This window comes from Dromiciops gliroides, chromosome 2 (genome assembly GCF_019393635.1).
Source record: "Dromiciops gliroides isolate mDroGli1 chromosome 2, mDroGli1.pri, whole genome shotgun sequence".
Classification (NCBI taxonomy): domain Eukaryota; kingdom Metazoa; phylum Chordata; class Mammalia; order Microbiotheria; family Microbiotheriidae; genus Dromiciops; species Dromiciops gliroides.
Window position 1 is genome coordinate 287,926,152 of NC_057862.1, and position 18,636 is coordinate 287,944,787.

The following is an 18,636-nucleotide window of genomic DNA, read 5'->3' on the forward strand; positions in this document are numbered from 1 at the left end:
AGTAGCAACTCATTTGAATTCCTGCCTAACATCTTCTATCCTTCCTTTCCATCTTTTTCTCCAGATGCTCTTATGACCTTAAAAATAGGATTAATGTGAAGATTTCCTTTTTTAAAAAAAATTTTTTTTGAAAGTATTTAAGCACCCAGCAACCATCCTTCCAAAGAGATGTAGGGAACTTGTGCTACTGTGGGTCTGGCAGGCAAAACTCCTTTTCCTCCTACACTCTTGTCACAGACATCTGCTGACACTGGCCTCTGACTCCGTGCCATCCCTGCAACTGGGAATTGCCAGGTTTCTCTTTGCCAACCCAGTGTAGTTATAGAGAAACATAGGAACTATAGCGGAGGAGGAATGTGGCTGGATCCCTGGTCCTAACTATAGCCGAGAGACTGAGAAGAGGCATTCTTCTCAACCTTAAATGACATCCCAGAAGAGGGAGGCTAATCATAGAAATTTCAGAGGCAGAGAATTGAATGTCTATATTCAAAATATATAGGGAAAATATTCTACTATTTGAAAATAGATAATTCAAATTATATAAAATTAAATTTTGTAGGAACAAAATCAAAACATGTATAATGAAATGAGAAACTGATGACTGGAAAAAATCTGCATTAAGTATTTCTGATTAAAGTCTGGTATCAGTCATATAGGGATCTGACACAAATTTATAAGTCCAGGAACCATTCCCTATTAGATAAGTGGTCAAATGATATGAACTAGCAGTTTTCAGAAGAAAAACAAATGGCCAGCAATCATATGAAAGATAATCCCAAAACACTAATAAATAGAAAATTATGGGGGCAGCTAGGTGGTGCAGTGGATAAAGCACCTGAGTTCAAATATGACCTCAGACACTTGACACATACTAGCCGTGTGCTCCTGGGCAAGTCACTTAACCCTCATTGCCCTGAAAAAAAGAAAAAGGATGAAAATTAAAATGACTCTGAGGTTTCACATCACAGCATATTGTGTCAGTGGTGATAAATAGTCAATGTTGGAAGGGCTGTGGAAAGCCAGGAACACTCCTACATTGTTGGTGGAACTGTGAATTGGTCCTCCCATTCTAGAAATAAAATCGGAATTGTGTGAGAGAAGTCAATAACTGGTTCAAATACTTTGATATGAGCACTTCTACATACATAATATAAAGGTTATATAGAAATAGACATATACATAACACAATACACACAAACATATATGCACATATAATATTCATATCAGCACCTTTTTATAATAGCAAACTGGATTACACAAGGGGTCTCCATCAATGGATAAACAAATTACAACATATAAATGTAATGGACCATTATTGTACCATAAGAAGTGATGACTAATGAGAAATTCATAGAAATCCAGAAAAACTTGTGTGAAGTGATAGAGAGTAAATAAAACAGAACCAACAATTAAGAGACAGCCTGGGGCAGCAGAAAGAATCAAAAGCGGAGAACCCGGGTTAAAATCTCAGCTCTGTCACTTCCTATCTACATGACCTTGGACAAGTACCTAATCTCTCTGGTCTTTCTTTGATTTCCTCATCTGTAAAACGAAAAGATCAAACCAATAACTAATAGTGTAAATTATGACAATTTAAATGAAACATCTAAGTCTTTGAGAGGTGATAAAGAAATTCACCCTCCTCTGTCTAGAAGTGAGACTAAGGATGTTTAATTCCATATAACAGCCTCAGACAAGGTTGGCTTTAATTCAACATTTTTGTTAGAAGGCAGAGTTCAAAGGGGAAGGGGGAGAAGTGGGAATCATTTAAAAAAAAAACCAATAAAACTTAAAATGCAATAATGATTATTTTTAAAATAGGTTATACAAAACAAGGGGAAAATCAATCTTTTCAAATAATAAAGTGCTTTGCAAACTTTTTAAAAAATCCTACTTATCCTTCAAATCACTTTTTCTGTGGCTACTTAAGTGTGTATAGGACTTTGTGTCCAGTCTGGATTCTTTCCACTCCACCTCAGTTGCTTCTCCTAATTTTGCATAGTTCTCCTTTGTTCTTAATTTTTTTTTTTTTAGTGAGGCAATTGGGGTTAAGTGACTTGCCCAGGGTCACACAGCTAGTAAGTGTTAAGTGTCTGAGGCCAGATTTGAACTCAGGTACTCCTGAATCCAGGGCCGGTGCTGAGCCACCTAGCTGCCCCTCTCCTTTGTTCTTAATTCCATTCTACCTGGTATTCTACTCCTCTGTATGCATGCCATAACTTTTCAGTAGACTTTAAACTCAGTGAGGGCTGAAACTATATCATTTGTTCACCCTTGTGTCCTCAGCAGTAAGCCCTGTAATCAAACAATGAGTAATTATTCAGTTCCGATGAGTAGTCATTAAATCAAGCACTGTGCCTTGGATACAAATAGAAAGAATGAAACAATCCCTACTCATGAATATGTTCTAATGGAAGAGATAATAAGCACACATAACAAGATATACAAGCATAAATACAAAGTTAATAAGTACAAATACATGTACAGATAGAAGATAGTTTGGGAGTGAGGGTATAGAAATGGTGGGGGGCGGTGCATCAGGAAATGCTTCTAACAGAAAACAGTTCTTGAGCTGAACCTTAAAGAAAGAGAGGGACTTTATAGAGGCAAAGAAATGTAAGGAGTAAGTGCATTCCAGGCATGGAATGATGACTGATGAGATGTCAAGTGCAGAGATGAGGAGTCTGGCAGGATCACAGAGAGGATTAGGGAGAGTATTGTTCAGTGCCACTGGAAGGGTAGATTAAGGTCAGGTTGTGAAGGGCTTTAAAAGTCAAACAAAGGGGGGCAGCTAGGTGGCACAGTGGATAGAGCACTGGCCCTGAAGTCAGGAGTACCTGACTTCAAATCCGACCTCAGACCCATGACACTTACTAGCTGTGTGACCCTGGGCAAGTCACTTGACCCCAATTGCCTCACCAAAAAGAAGGAAGGAAGGAAGGAAGGAAGGAAGGAAGGAAGGAAGGAAGGAAGGAAGGAAGGAAGGAAGGAAGGAAGGAAGGAAGGAAGGAAGGAAGGAAGGAAGGAAGGAAAGAAAGGAGAGAGAGAGAGAGAGAGAGAGAAAGAAAGAAAGAAGGAAAGAAAGAAAGAAGGAAAGAAAGAAAGAAGGAAAGAAAGAAAGAAAGAAAGAAGGAAAGAAAGAAAGAAAGAAGGAAAGAAAGAAGGAAAGAAAGAAAGAAAGAAAGAAAGAAAGAAAGAAAGAAAGAAAGAAAGAAAGAAAGAAAGAAAGAAAGAAAGAAAGAAAGAAAGAAAGAAAGAAAGTCAAACAAAGAAATGAGGCCATAGGGAACCACTGATGTTGACCGAGTAGGGGAGTGAAACAGTTAAATCTGTAGGAAAGAATTATTTAAGTAGCTGTGTGTAAAATGGACTGGAATTGAAAGAGCCTTTAGGCAAGGAAGTCATTTAGGAGGTTGTTGCAGTAATCTAGGCCAGAGGGCATGAGGCCTGACCTAAGGTGGTAGTTACTTCTGTAGAGAGAAGGGTCCTGAGGATGCAAGAGAGGTTTTGAAGGAAAAAAAAACCTGACAAGATCTGACAACTGAATTGGTTTGTTGGATTGCAGGGAATATCACCAGTAGAGCTCCGTAAAAAGCCTGTCTGTCTAGCAGCAAACAGCAGGCTTGCCAATTAGTTGGCATTTCTGTAAATCACTCAGATGTCTGAAACAGAACAAGATGATTCCATTCAGAGAGGTGCCCAGCTGTTGGAAATAAGGCCTAAAAGGTGAGGGGGCACAAGGGCTGGCCTAGGATTCAGAAGGGAAGAAGTTAAAAAAAAAGTCAGCTGCTTCCTATCCCAGTCAACAGCAGTAAACTTTATCAGGACAAGAGTGAACACACACGAAAAGCAAGGAAGGATGAGACTAGGGAAGAGCCATTAGAAAAACTGGTGGTCAGTGGATGTAGATTTCAAGCAGGAAGGGACCTTCGAGGTCATTTCATTTCATAGATGGCAATCTCTGGTCAAATCACAATTTGAATTTCAATTTCATGGAAAAAATGAAAACAATTTATTTTTTAAAATATGCATAAAGATAGTCCTAATTCACATGCCCCATTTTTTTTTTACCATTGAAAAAATATTAAGTTCAGGAAACTAAAAGTTATGTAGCCCCCCCCCCCATTTCTCTTCATTATGGTGGTTGGAGGAACAGGGTGAGAAAAATCACTTTAAGTAAATTGGGCTGTGTTTAGACAAAGCACCAAACTGAAGACTATGCCAGATTCCACCCACTTTAATAACAACATACAAGTTACTTTGCAAACTTCAAGGGAGGTGAAGCTCTTTTAAGTACATTATTTCATTTGACTTACACTTGAACAATTCTGTGAAGAGAGGTGCTTTTGTCTTATTTACAGTTGGGGAAACTGAGGCTGAAAGTGACTTGACCATCTTGAAACAGCTAGGAAGTGAAAGGCTGGAAATGAATAAGCAGTCTCATGCCTGTATGTTATTTAACACAAGCTGGGATGGAAGATCTCCTAACAAGTTTAACCAGAGTGTCTAGTTTGGAAATCAACTATTAAAACTGGATATAAAGATAATGAATCTCAACATAGCACCAGAGCTGTGCATTAAGGAGATTTTGGCTGTACCCTCCCTTCCTCCACCCCATCTCCTGCCCACTGTGTTCCCCCCCTCCCCATCTCTCCCACCCAGTAAAACTAACTCCACCTGCCTCCCTGTATTGTTGTGAGAATCGATCAAACAACATTTATTAAATGCCTATTATGTGCCAGGGACAAATATTTGTAAAGTTTCCAGCACAATACTGTAGGCACAAATAGTAGGCAATTAATAAATCCTTTCCTTCCCCTCCCTCCCTCCTTTCCTTTCTTCCTTCCTTGTTTCCTTCCTCCCCCACCTCCCTCCAAGCTCCACTGACAAGTGCAGAGATATTTGGAACATCCTTCCTCATATCTAACCTGACAGTGGAAGATCTTGGAACATATGCCTTGGGTTGGGTGTTAAACATTAGGAGATATTAATGATTCTTCTTTTTCTTCATCCCTCAGGGATAGCTTAGATGATTTATGCAAGTCTTCTATATGTCGTATGACTCATGCTTCCCACCATAGATTCCAGCCCACATCTGGAGACCCCAAGCTACACCACCCATGCCTAGTATTAGGCAATGTTTCTTCTCCTAGGGCAGACTGATTATCAGACCTTCTGAGCTGGAAGGGCCTTTAAAGCATTTCCATTTCCTCATAAGTAAAATGGGAATGATGATAACGTTCCCCAACTCCCTTATAGGGCCATTAGAAGGAAAGAGTTTTCTCTCATCTTGAGAGTTATAGAAATGTGAATTATTCTCTAATGCCACTTCCTCATAGAAAGCAGAGGCCCAAAGAGGGAGAGGGATTTACCCAGGGTCACCCGGGTGGTAAACAGCAGAACTGGAGCGCAAATCCTCTCTGTACTCCTCTGACTACGAATCCAGTGATGTAAAGGAGGCGCTGGGTCCCTGTCAGCTTCCTATAGAAGGTGAGATTTTAGCAGAGAAAAAAGGGATTTTCCCCAAGGTCACACTGATAGTAGATATTGCAAAGGGTCCACAATTTTACAGATCACCAAGTGCTATCATTTTCATATTTATTTTCCTAAGGTTGAAGCTTGACCCAGAATCCTCATCTCCCAAAGCTACAAGACATCACCAGCCCTCTCATTAAATGACTCAATATAATATATAAGCAAACATACCTTTAGTGCATGCTTGGATGTATATGTATGATGATTTTCTAAGTGTACAATGATTGATAAAAGTGCATTTCAGAGCATTATTAAATTGATGGTAGCTTTTTGTCATGCTTTCTCAACTAATAATTAATAATTGCGAGTATTTATGATAAGAGCTAACAATTAAATACCTCTATGTCCCAAGCACCTATACTAAGCCCTCTACAATTATTATCTCATTTGTTCCTCCCCCCAAAACCCTGGGAAGTAGATGCTATCATAAACCCCATTTTACAGACGCAGAAACTGAGGCAAACTGAAGACCAAGCCTTAAGGAAACTGACATGCCCAGGGTAACAGAGCTAATGTCTGAGACTGGATTTGAACTCAGGTCTTCTCACCTCCTGGTTCAGTGCTCTATTCACAGAGTTACTTCTTGTTTAGTCATTTAGTTGTGTCCAACTCTTTGTGATCCCATATGGGGTTCTTCTTGGCAAAGATACTGCAGTGGGGTTTGCCATCTTTCTCCAGTGGATTAAGAAAAACAGAGGTGGGGCGGCTAGGTGGCATAGTGGATAAAGCACTGGCCCTGGATTCAGGAGTACCTGAGTTCAAATCTGGCCTCAGACACTTGACACTTACTAGCTGTGTGACCCTGGGCAAGTCACTTAACCCCCATTGCCCCGCAAAAACAAAAACAAAAAAAGAAAAACAGAGGTTAAGTGACTTACTTAGGGTTGCACAGCTAGTAATGTCTGAAACCAGATTTGAACTCAGGTCTTCCTGAGACTCCAGGCCCTAGTGCTCTATCCACTGAGCCACCTAGCTGCCTCCTCTAATCAACAGATACTAATACTGTGACTACAAACCTGTTGTGATCCATGCCTTTTTTTTTTTTAATATTAAAAAAAGGAGTCCTCTTATTGGAGAAGGTCTGGAGCTATTGCTCTAGGCAAATCTCCTCATTCTTCCCCATAGGAGACAAAGGCCATTAAGTGACTTGGTGGAAGATTTACACTAGAATCCAGTTGTTTGAACTCCTTCCAGCTGTTCCAAGATGCTAAGAACTCTGGGCTTAAACCTGATTCTGATCTGTTATCTATGGACTGGAGGACTCAATCTGTGCTTTATCCTCTTGCCTGTGGCAAAGAGATGCCCTGAAAGTAGGAAGTGGCTTAGCAAAGACAGGACAGAAAGGTGCTAACATTCCACCTGGACTCTCTGGTGAAGAAATCAATAACTAACATGAACTCTGGAGCTTTTTTGGGAAGGTTAGCTCAAGTTCCAATTCCTCTGGAAAGCCTTCCATTACCAGGCTATCCCACAGTGATCTTAAATCTAAACCACACAAGTTCAGAAATTATTTGGGAGCGGGAAAGGGGTGGGAGCAAGGAGAAGTGAGAGAAGAGATCTTTGTTTAAAAATAAACAAGTGAAAAGAACTTGCATGGAGAATCAGAGTGGAAGAGGCCTGTAATACTATCCAGTCCCCTTTTCCCTCTAGTGACAGAAAGCTCAGCTCTCTCACGGAGGCCCATTTCTTCACTGAACATCCCTGTTAGGAAGTCTAGACTTAGAGGAAACAGAAATCCTTGGCACTGCCCTCTCATCCCCGATTGCTGCTTGGTTTACCCTGTACGGGGCCAACTAGAACAAACACAATCTCTTTCCTACAAGAGGGCCCTCCATCCCCTTGAGACAGTTTGCACATCCCCTCTGACCCTTCTACTCCTCAGCCTACACGTCACCAATCTCTTCAGTCATCTTCTTGTACTGAACCCTGGGCACCCCCCTCCCCTGGAGGCCTCCAGATTGGCCAAGTTCCACCTGAGCACACAATCCAGCCCAGATATGCACACTATACCCCACAAGTGCTCCCACGGCAGGGCTATTGCCTTCCCTGCTCTAGGGATGAGATTTCTGTGCCTCCGGTTTCATCATCCACTCAAAGAGCACATACTTACTGAGTATCAATCATGTTACTGGGTTGTTTCACTGGGTAGTGGGGCTCCTAAGGTAAATAAGACTTGGTCTTTGCTCTTTGGAAGGTCATGGTTTGGTTGATGAAACATGACAGATAGAACAAAACAAACAAGGCAACATTTGCTCAGTCCCATGAGCAGTCCCAGGTCAGAGGCCACTTTTGGTTGGGGTCTCTCTAATGAGAATGAGGGGAGCCCTCAGGGTCTTGGTCTTTCTTTCTCTGGTCTCCCCTACAGTTCGACCAACCTCCAGGCTAGGCAAAGCTGTAGAACCTGATAAGGAAGGCCTTAGAGGTGGGATGCCAGTTTCCTAGGGATTCACAGGATTTAAAAATAGAAAAGACTGGGGCAGCTAGGTGGTGCAGTGGATAGAGCACCGGCCCTGGAGTCAGGAGTAACTGAGTTCAAATCCGGCCTCAGACACTTAACACACACTTACTAGCTGTGTGACCCTGGGCAAGTCACTTAACCCCAATTGCCTCACTAAAAAAAAAAATAAAACAAAAAATAAAAATAGAAAAGACCAACTTCTAGTCCAACCCCCTCATTTTTCAAATGAGGAATCTGAGGCCCAGAGAGGGGAAGCAATTTGTTCAGGGCTACAGTGATAAGTAGTAGAGCAGGAATCTGGAGGGATCTTACAAGTTATCTAGCTGAACTGACAGAAGAGGAAACTGAGGCTAAAGAAGGTTAAGTGATTTGCCAGGTTCACACAGATGGCAATAGCTTGAAGGAGGAGTCAAACTTAGATCCTCCTGACTCCAAGTCTAAGACTCTATCCACAGTACCACATAGCTGCCCCCCAAAACACAGCAGGTCTCTCCACTGAGCAGATAAGCTAATCGGCAAAAAATGTCAAAGGAGATTTAAAGTTACTTTCCCTGTGTCATTCGTACTTTTTAAAAAAATAAGAGCTTCTTTACGTGGTAGCAAGGAATTGGAAGTTGAGGGGGTGCCCATCAGTTGGGGAATGGCTGGACAAGTTGTGGTATATGAATACAACGGAATACTATTGTGCTGTAAGAAATGATGAGCAGGAGGAGTTCAGAGAAACCTGGAGGGTCTTACGTGAGCTGATGATGAGTGAGATGAGCAGAACCAGAAGAACATTGTACACAGTAACATCAACATTGAGTGTTGACCTACTATGATGGACTATATTCTTCTCACCAATACAATGGTACAGAAGAGTTCCAGGGAACTCATGATAGAAGAGGATCTCCAAATCCAAGAAAAAAAAAAAAAGAACAGTGGAGTATAGATGCTGATTGAACCATACTATTTCTTTTGTTTTGGGTGCTGTTGGGTTTTTTTTCTATTTTGAGGTTTTGCATCACTGCTCTGATTTTTTCTCTTGTAACAGGATTAATGCAGAAATAGGATTAATGTTATTATATGTATATGTATGTGTGTGTACATATATATATATATATATATATAGATATATGTATATAGATATATAGATATAACCTATATCAGATTACCTGCTATCTAGGGGAGGGGGGAGGGAGGGGAGGGGGGGGAGAAAAACCTGAAATTGTAAAGCTTGTATAAACAAAAGTTGAGAACTATCTTTACATGTAACGGAAAAAATAAAATACCTTATATGTAAAAAAAAAAAAGAGGGGGTAGGGAGGAAGGAAGAGAATTTGGAACATGAAGTTATAAAAATCGATGTTATAATTTGTTTTGACATGTAAGGTGGGGAAAATTCTAAATAAATATATGATAAAAAATAAAATGTTATTATCATATGAAAAAAAAAATAAGAGCTTTTAATGTCTTCACCTAAAGGAATGCATAGTAGTACTAGTAAATTACATTTTAAGTAGCAAAATGATGTAGAAGAAAGAGTATGCTGCTATGTGAAGACTATGTGACCTTAGGCAAGTCATTTGTCTTCTGGGCCTCCATTTTCCTCATCTAAAAAATAAGGGGAGAGGCAGCTAGGTGGTGAAGTGGATAAAGCACCAGTCCTGGATTCAGGAGGACCTGAGTTCAGATCTGACCTCAGACACTTGACACATACTAGCTGTGTGACCCTGGGCAAGTCACTTAACCCTCATTGCCCCCCACACACACACACACAAATGAGGGGATTAGTCACTATCAGTTCTCAAAGCATGGTTTGCCCTGAGATCTTTTAAGGGGTTCTTGGAAGTCAAAACTATTTTCTTAAGAATCCTAAGATTTTTGACCTACTAAAATACTCCTCCCTTTTCCAACAACATAACTGTGCTGGATTTTCTTCATATACTTCAACCAAAACAACCTATTGCAACAGATTGAATTCAAAAGCAGATATGAGAATCCAGCTGTCTTCTATTAAATCAGACATTAAAGAGATTTGCAAAGATATGTAAAAGAATGCCACTTCTCATTAAATTTTGTTTTGGAAATTATAGTTATTTTTCATAAAAATGTTATTTATGATAACATGGAATAGATGATTGTAAATGAATAAATATTTTAATTGTATCCGTATTAATTTCTAATATAATAAATTTTGATATATAACCCTCATAAACAAAAGCTCTTTGAGATCCTCAATAATTTTTGAGAATAAAGGAATTCTGATACCAAAAGGTTTTGGGAACCAGTGGCCTAGATGACCTCTTCTTTTGGAGTTTGGTGGTGGGGCAATGAGGGTTAAGTGACTTGCCATGGGTCACACAGCTAGTAAGTGTCAAATGTCTGAGGCCCAGTTTGAACTCAGGTCCTCCTGAATCCAGGACCTGTGCTTTATCCATTGCACCATCTAGCTGCTTTCCTAGATGATCTCTTAAGGTTGAACAACTCTAAACTTACATGTTTCTGTTTCCTTCTATTATACCTGGTTGCTCTCAGTTTCTTCATCTGTAAAATGGGTTTCTGGGACACCACTCTCTCCTGGTTCTCCTCTCCTTCTGTTTCTTTTCCTGGATCCTCTGCTAGATCAGGGCTTCTTAAACTTTTTCCACTCATGACCCCTTTTCATCTAAGAATTTTCTTCTGGGGGGGGGGGGGGGTTGAGGCAATTGGGGTTAAGTGACTTGCCCAGGGTCACACAGCTAGTAAGTGTCAAGTGTCTGAATCCAGGGCTAGTGCTCTATCCACTGCGCCACCTAGCTGCTCCTCCAAGAAATGTTTATATGACCCCAGGTATATGGGCATATAAAATAGGTATGCAAATCATTTACTGCCAAATTTTTCCCAACTCCTACATTCAGTCACTCTACCCCATACGGGGTCACAACCCATAGTTTAAAGAAGCTTTGTTCTAGATTGTGCCTTCTAACCCTAAGTGTCCCTCAAGATTCTGTCCTGGAGGGGGCAGCTAGGTGGCGCAGTGGATAGAGCACCGGCCCTGGATTCAGGAGTACCTGAGTTCAAATCTGACCTCAGACACTTGACACTTACTAGCTGTGTGACCCTGGGCAAGTCACTTAACTCTCACTGCCCCGCAAAAAAAAACCAAAAAAACCCCAAAAAACAAAAAAACCCCACCGAAGTACAACTATTGTTATCACCACTGTCTTCATCATATTGACCCCAAGCTTTCCTGATTCAGAGCTGGTTGTGAAAGGAGGGAGTGTATTGAGTAGTGAGGACAGTTTCCTCTCCCAGGAATAGCAAAAGGAATGGCTGTCCCTTTGCAGATTACCCTAGTCTATCAGAGTCATAATGAACAGGCTGAAGTTCTGAAGTTATTCACACAGGGAGCCTGTGAAGTTCCCCAGTTGCTGTGACATTGCCTCAGCAGCCCTTCAAGAATTAGCTAAGTCTTCCAACCCACTGAAAAATAATTGCACTTTGATCAGAGGAGAAAAGAAGCTATTTAAAGTATTAGATTAAAAGGTCTCATGTACGAGCACAGGCAATTAACGATGACATCTACATCAGCATCCTACACAAAGCCTGGGAAACACTTCATGTCACTTGTTAACTCCAGGTTGCTCCTCAAGACCTTTTTGTGCTGTATTATCCTCAGCCTGCCTCTTCCTAGAACACTCCCTGATTCACCAGGAGGGTGGCAATTTCTCATCTCTTCCTCTCTTGTGCCACTTCCTGGAGGAGTGTTTGGAGAAAGAATGCTGGACTTGGGGTCAGCAGGGCAGGCTTCAGATCCCATTTTGCTGGCCACAGACATCCCCACCTCTCAGAACCTCACTTCTCTTATCTGTGACATGAGAATAAGATACCAGAACTGCCTATCCCATGAGGTTAGGAAGAAAGCACTTTGCAAGCCTTAAAGGTTCTAGAGATTGCTGTTATTATTTACGTACAGCCAGCAATACTGGCTCTAGTCTTCAGTCATCCCTCGGCAAGGGCATCTCTGTCATTCTCTGTAACACTGAGCTTCAATCTCCACATCTCTAAAATGGGGAAGAATGACCTTTGTTATAGAATAATCTCCCTTATAGGGATGTTATGTAGAAAGTGCTTTGTAAACCTTAAAAAAAAACCCAAACCCAGCAGCTATTATTACTGTTACTATTGTTGTTGTTATTTATTTATTATTTGTTCATTCATTAATTCATTCGTTCATTTGTTATTAGGCTGTGAGCTCTGGGGTCAGGGACTGTTCTTCTAGAAAGGTGCCCAGGATGGGACCTCTGGCAAATAGAAGCCTATTGAGGCTTTTGGTCAATAATGACAACAATGAATAGAACATGGTCCTATCAATCAAATAGAACCAAAGATTAAGGGATCATGTTATAGCTGAAAATACTGAACTAAAAGTCAGGAAGACCTGAGTTCAGATTCTCCCAAATGCCACTAATTAGCTGTGCAACCCTGGAAAAAAATCACTTGGTATCAGTTTCCTTGACTGCTGGGTGGCACAGTGGAAGATGATGGTGGCAGTGAGGATGATGATGATGACAACTACAGCTACCATTTATATGGTGCTTATCATGTGCCCAGATGGAGCACCTGGTCTGGAGTTAGGAAGATCCGAGCTCAAATTTGACCTCAGAATTTACTAGTTATGTGACCCTGGGCAAGTCACTTGACCTGTTTGTCTCAGTTTCCTCAACTATAAAATGGGGATAACAGTATCTACTTCCCAGGGTTGTATTGAGGATCAAATAAGATAATAATTGTAAAGAGCTTAGTGAAGTGCTCAGCACATGGCAGGCAGTATATAAATGCTGGCTATAATTATAAGCGCAGCACTTTTGTCACTGAGCTGTTCCATGGTTCAAGTGGGGTAAAAGGTATGTAAAGTGCTTTGCAAACTTTAAAGCAAAAGTCAGCTGTTCTTATTCCACTCTGACCTATAATAGGCTCCTCCTCTGCTGGGACACAACAGCTTATCCGGTTATCCCCAATATTTGCTAGTGGATTAATCACAGCTTATGTTTAACTCCAGGCAGATGCTCTGAGGAAAGTCACTGTCCAGAGTCTCAGGCAAACCTGTTCGTGCCTCAGGGATGTGGGATGTCTCTATCAGGTGTTTTCCTCTGACATTGGTACCTCTGACAGGTACATCTGCTCCAGAGTAACAACAAGAACCTTCAGGATGCAATCTGCTGAGGCCAAACAAATGGGTTTGTATACTGTTTGCAGGGCTGGGTTTCTTCGCCCTTTTCTGCTGGGTGTTTGTTTTTTCCCCTGTACTGGGAACAGAGAAATCAAGGGGCCATGAATTCCCCTTTCTCGGTCTGGAGCCTAGCCTGAGGTCAGGAGCCTAGTCCCTTCCTTCCTTTGTCCGAAACAGTAATCTGCCAAATAACTTTGGTTGACAACTCAGAAAAAGGGTTTCAGGGCTATTCCAAGCCATGATTCAGTGAGGCTACAAGAGGAAAATTCATGAGCTGAGCATTAGGCCACAGACAGACTCCTTCCCCCCTTTGAAGCCCAAGAGGGCCTGTTGTTTTTGCGAGTTTCTCATAAAATTCAGTGAGACGCTCAGTTCAAGCTGGCAGTCGGGCCTCAGAATTGCCTTTCCCAGATCCTTCTCCCCACATTCACTCCAAAAAGAACAAGAAGACATCAAATCTGAGGTCCCATGGGGCCTTTCTCTGCCCTTCTGCCAAGTGAATTGGTGCGCCTCTGGTGGGTGGGCGGAACCGAGGCCCAAGATTCCAGTCCTGGGAACAGAGGCTCCTCTTCCAGAACAGTTTTTCAACCAGCTGACTCTCTCTACCCACAGCCTGGAATTCTGCAAAGTTCCTGCTGTTGGAAGGGACTCACTCCCTCCTTCCTTCTTCCAAAGGGCCCGGGCTGCTGAAGGGCTTGCTCTCCAACAGAGAGGGAAGTGATTGTATTCTGCTCCAATAGTGTTTAGTCCTAGACCACTTACACGGTGGAGGACTTTACCTCCCTCCCCCCTGTAGGGTCACAGTAGCACCCCTCTGGCAAACAACATCCTTTACCCCCATTCCCTAAAAACCCCCAAAGGAATGAGGAATACTTAGCAAAAAGTATTAGCAATCTCCTTCACTGACAGAGGGTAGAACAGCTCGCCTCTCTAGGTGATTGTAACCATATTGGGACTGACCTCTTTATGATCACTGTGTGCCCCCTCACGACTATTTTTACCCCTGCCTTAACGTTTTCCTAACCAGGACAGTGCTTGGATAAAAAGAATGGGAATCACCTAATTCTCCCTCCAGTTGCCTGCCCTCCCCACCCGCCAACCTTCTATCCGGCTTCCACCCCCTCCCCACTTCGCACCCTATTCCCGCCCCCTCTTCTTCCCATTTCTCCTCCTCCTCCCCCCCCTCCATCCAGCTGCCAATCTCTTTCCTACCAACATCCCATAGATCGAAGATCTGTTTTGCAATCTCCTACCCTCAAGATCTGATGTCCTCAGTCACAACAGGAAGGATATAAACACCCTACACAAACCAGAGCGAGAGGTCCCCCCCCCCCTTTACAACCCAGACCCACCCATTCCTCCAGACCGCGGAATCTCAGAAGCTAGAAGTTGATGTTTCCTCCCTCATTTTTTCACTCAGATTCTTTCTGAGAAGGAACACAGATGGGGCAAATCTGGAAGCTGACTGGGTAGTAGAACTCAATCCACGGTGCAATCCCCCACTTCTCCCTGCCCGGGGGGGCAAAGTCTGCCTTTGAGGAGGGGATATAGGCCGTTCAATGGAAGAAATAAAAGAGGCTTCGGCCACAGCCGCCCCCAGCGCCCTGGGTGGAGGTGACGTTGGGCGAGGGAGGACGGGGAGGAAGGGGGAGGCTCCCGGGAACCAGGGTCCTTCTCCCTGCCCCCTGTCCCTTTTGGCCCCGAAACCGGCTTGGGGAGGCAGCGGTGCGGGATCGAGCCCCTGGCCGCACAGTGAGAGGAGGCAGCTGCCTCCCCCGGCCATCCTACCCCGCACGCCGCGCACCCCAAGCTTCCCAGAGGACCGAGGGCCAGTTCTGCGCGGGCATCCCTCCCTTGCCCGAGTTTCCCCCAGACTTACCGGGAGGAGAGGAGTGGCAACGCCGGAGACCTCCTCCGTGCGTCGGTCTGCCTACCCGGGTCACGGCGGTGTTTCTCGCTCCGTCTGTGGGTCCCTCGGTGCCGATGCTTCTGCCAGACACAACGCCGACTCCCGGCGCCTAGCTCCTGGCGCTCCGCTCCGGGTGCGGCTCGAGAGCTGGAAAGTGGAAGCGCAGGGGAAGGTGCGGAGGCGGCGCCCGGCCCGGCCCGGCCCAGCCGGCCCAGCCCCGCCAGCCCCGCCCCGGGCGGCCCACGTGGAAGAAGCCAGCCCGGGCGCGGCCAACGCCCCGTGGCTTCTGGAGAGCCCTAGAGGGGAAGGCTGTGGGCGTGGGGACTGCCAGGAAACCCGGGCTCCACTTCCCGGCGGTCACTCTCTAGCTGCCCCTGGACCAGACAGTTCTGAGCCTCAGTTTCCCCATCTGTCAAATGAGGATTGTTTCTTCTAGGGCTGTTTAAAGATGAGATGAGATAACGAATGTGTGAAAAAGAGACAGCTCGGGTGGGTGGAAAGAACGCTGATGGTTCATAACACCTGGGTTCAATTCAGTTGCCAAATATTAAGAACCAAATAGCAACAAAGGATTGGGTTTTTAGATTGGAGCTGCGATTTCATGGATAGAAGGAAACTCCCACGAATAATACAAATCAGCACTGGCTCTAAAACCCTGGTTGCCCCGGGTTAGGGTTAAGTGACTTACACAGCTAGTGTATATCTTATATAGCCAGGGTTTATCTTGGGCAGCACTTGAACTCAGGCCTTACTGATGGCTCCCTCTCAGAACAGGTTACCTTCTTCTATGAGGAAGGAACCTGTATTCTGGAGGGGACAGGGGAGTGGGGTTGGGGGAGGGGGATACAAGTACATAGCTAAGTATAGTACAAACACATAGGTTATTAAACATATATTATAATTATTTATAATAATTAATAATATACAGATAAGCATAATACACAAATGTTTCCTAATTAATTGTGTATCTGGGCTGGAGCCTCTCCAGTCCATCCCCTCCAGGGTCACTCGAGTGATTTTCCTATAGAGCAGACCCAACCACTTCACCCCTCTACTTGATAAGCTCCTATGATTCCTTACTATCTCTAGGGTCACTTGACATTTAAAACTGTTCACAACCTGGTCACTTTCTACCTTCCCAGGCTTCTTCCACATGAATCTTTCACTTGCCACAGTGTCCAGTCCTACTGGCTTACCTGTTCTTCCTCACACTTGACACTCGATCTCCTGTCTCCAAGCCCTTCCTGTGCCTTTAGAGGCAACTAGGTGGCTCAGTGGATAGAGGGTGTGGAATCAGGAAGACCTAAATTCAAATCCTGCCTCAGACACCTAGCTGTGTGACCCTGGACAAGTCAATTAAACAACGTGTGCCATTTCCTCAATTATAAAATGAGGACAAATAACAACACTTACCTCCCAGGGTTGTGAGAATCAAATGAGATATTATCTGGCACTTCATTAATGCTCATTTCCTTCCTTTGCAAAGGAGGTCCCCCAAGCCTGAAACACTTCTGGTCTGCTTCTTGGAATGCCTGCTTTCTTCAAGACATAGTCTTCAAAGGGCCACCTTCAGTTCAGCACAAGGTTTTTCCTGATCTCCAAAGCCATTGGTGTCTTCCCCTTAAAAAGTAACTTTATATCTACTTTGCATTTATCTTGTATTCATACTGGAGGACAGAGACACAAGACAATCTTCTTATTCCTGGGTGCTTAGCATTGTGTCTGACATTTGGGTGCTTTGATAAATGTTTTTGGGTTGATTAATGAACCACTAGTAAACAGTTCACCAGCTTCCTTACTAAGAGGCAGTGCCCCAGGGAGACTTCAGCCAAAACTGAAGGTCAGAATTGACTGGAATTGGTTGAAATTAGACACCTTTAGATGCAAAGTAGACATTCCCTACCCTAGAAATGGAGGCTTGAATACCTTACCTGAATAGAAAGAAGCCAGCAAGACAATGAACTTGTCACCAGGGACATGGACTATATCCACACCTTTGTCCCATGTCACTAATAAAATTAGAAGAGGGTTAAGGATGGTGAAAATAATTGAATTGAAAATAATCACCCTAAGGTAGGTGGAATGGTTTGCTGTTGTTCTGTCATTTCAGTAGGGTCCTACTCTTCACAAGGACCATATTTGGGGTTTTCTTGGCAAAGATACTGCAGTGGTTCACCACTTCCTTCTCCAAATCATTTTATAGATGAAGAAACTGAGGCAAACAGAGTTAAATGACTTGCCCAGGATCATACAGCTAGTGTGATAGCCAAATTTGAACTCAGGTCTTCCAAAAAAAAAAAAGGCCTGATGTTCTACCTTCTGCACAGCTAGCTGAGAGAGGGTGTTTTTCATTTTGGAAGAATTTGTTGAATAGTGAAAACAAACCTCTTGTTACCTGGCTAAAAGTAACAGGCTACCTCAGAGGTTAAAACTTTTGTGACTCTCTAACTTTTACAATTTTATAGCACAGCCTACTAAAGAATATGCCCAGGAATCCGGAGTGGTGAGGAGCCCCCATAGCCAGATCTGGCCCATCCAACTGAGGCCACTGAGGTCCTGTAGTTCCAGAGTTGTGACTTCCCTTGACCAAATGTATGCATGCCTATTCTTCCCTATCCATCGGTGTATTTGTGGGAGAGTATGTCCTGGTGTTGGAGAAATGCAGCAGCTCACAGTGTTACCCTTAGAACTCCAGTAACTCTGGGGATCTGCCAGTGACTGTGTGATGTGGGTGACTGGGCGAAGTGGTATAAAACATATTGGCACAGGGCTTAGGATGGCCATGTAAAAGAACAGCCATATCAAGGAATCAAGGGGCTATTAAAGTTTAGCTGGGCCATCTAGGACAAACCTAAGAAGTAAAGGTTGATAAAATTCTATAACAGGAAAGTCAGGTAGGCATGGCTACTACCTGACCAGAGCTATCAGACAGAGGTAACCCCAAAGGTCAGGACCATCATTCCTGAAAAATAATCCCCCTAGACTCTCAGAAATGACAAATATTCAAGATTTCCCCACCCCATCCCCAAAAGGAACTTTCACACCCCATCTATCCTCTATAAAAGCTTTTTCCTTTTTTCTGTTCTGGGAGGACAATGTTTCTAAGCCATCTCCTCCCTAGGTATGAAGTCTGACTTACCCCTTGGTCACTTTCTCTAGCACCAAATAAAAGACTATTTTAATCCTAATTGGACTGTGTGTGTGTGTGTGTGTGTGTGTGTGTGTGTGTGTGTGTGTGTGTGTGTGTGTATAAAATTCTTTTTTGTTGTTGTTGGTTTTTTTTGTTTTTTTAGTGAGGCAATTGGGGTTAAGTGACTTGCCCAGGGTCACACAGCTAGTAAGTGTTAAGTGTCTGAGGCTGGATTTGAACTCAGGTACTCCTGACTCCAGGGCCAGTGCTCTATCCACTGCACCACCTAGCTGCCCCTGTTGTTTTTTTTGTTTTGTTTTGTTTTGTTTTTGTGTGTGTATAATTCTTTACAGAGGAATACCTAAGGATCCCTACAACCCTTTCCCTCATGATAATATCAATTATCAAAA

The 18,636-nt window shown here is 43.2% G+C and overlaps 1 protein-coding gene across 4 annotated transcripts in view; it reads right to left on the reverse strand.

Annotated features, from left to right (window-relative positions):
* The window catches only part of INF2 (inverted formin 2), a 96,481-nt gene extending 81,183 nt beyond the window's left edge, over positions 1-15,298 (reverse strand). For all 4 annotated transcript variants that reach the window (XM_043984536.1, XM_043984538.1, XM_043984537.1 and 1 more), the window contains exon 1: positions 15,067-15,298. The gene's annotated coding sequence lies outside the window, so the exon portion shown is untranslated. The remainder of the gene's footprint in view (positions 1-15,066) is intronic.
* Positions 15,299-18,636: the final 3,338 nt, after the last annotated feature.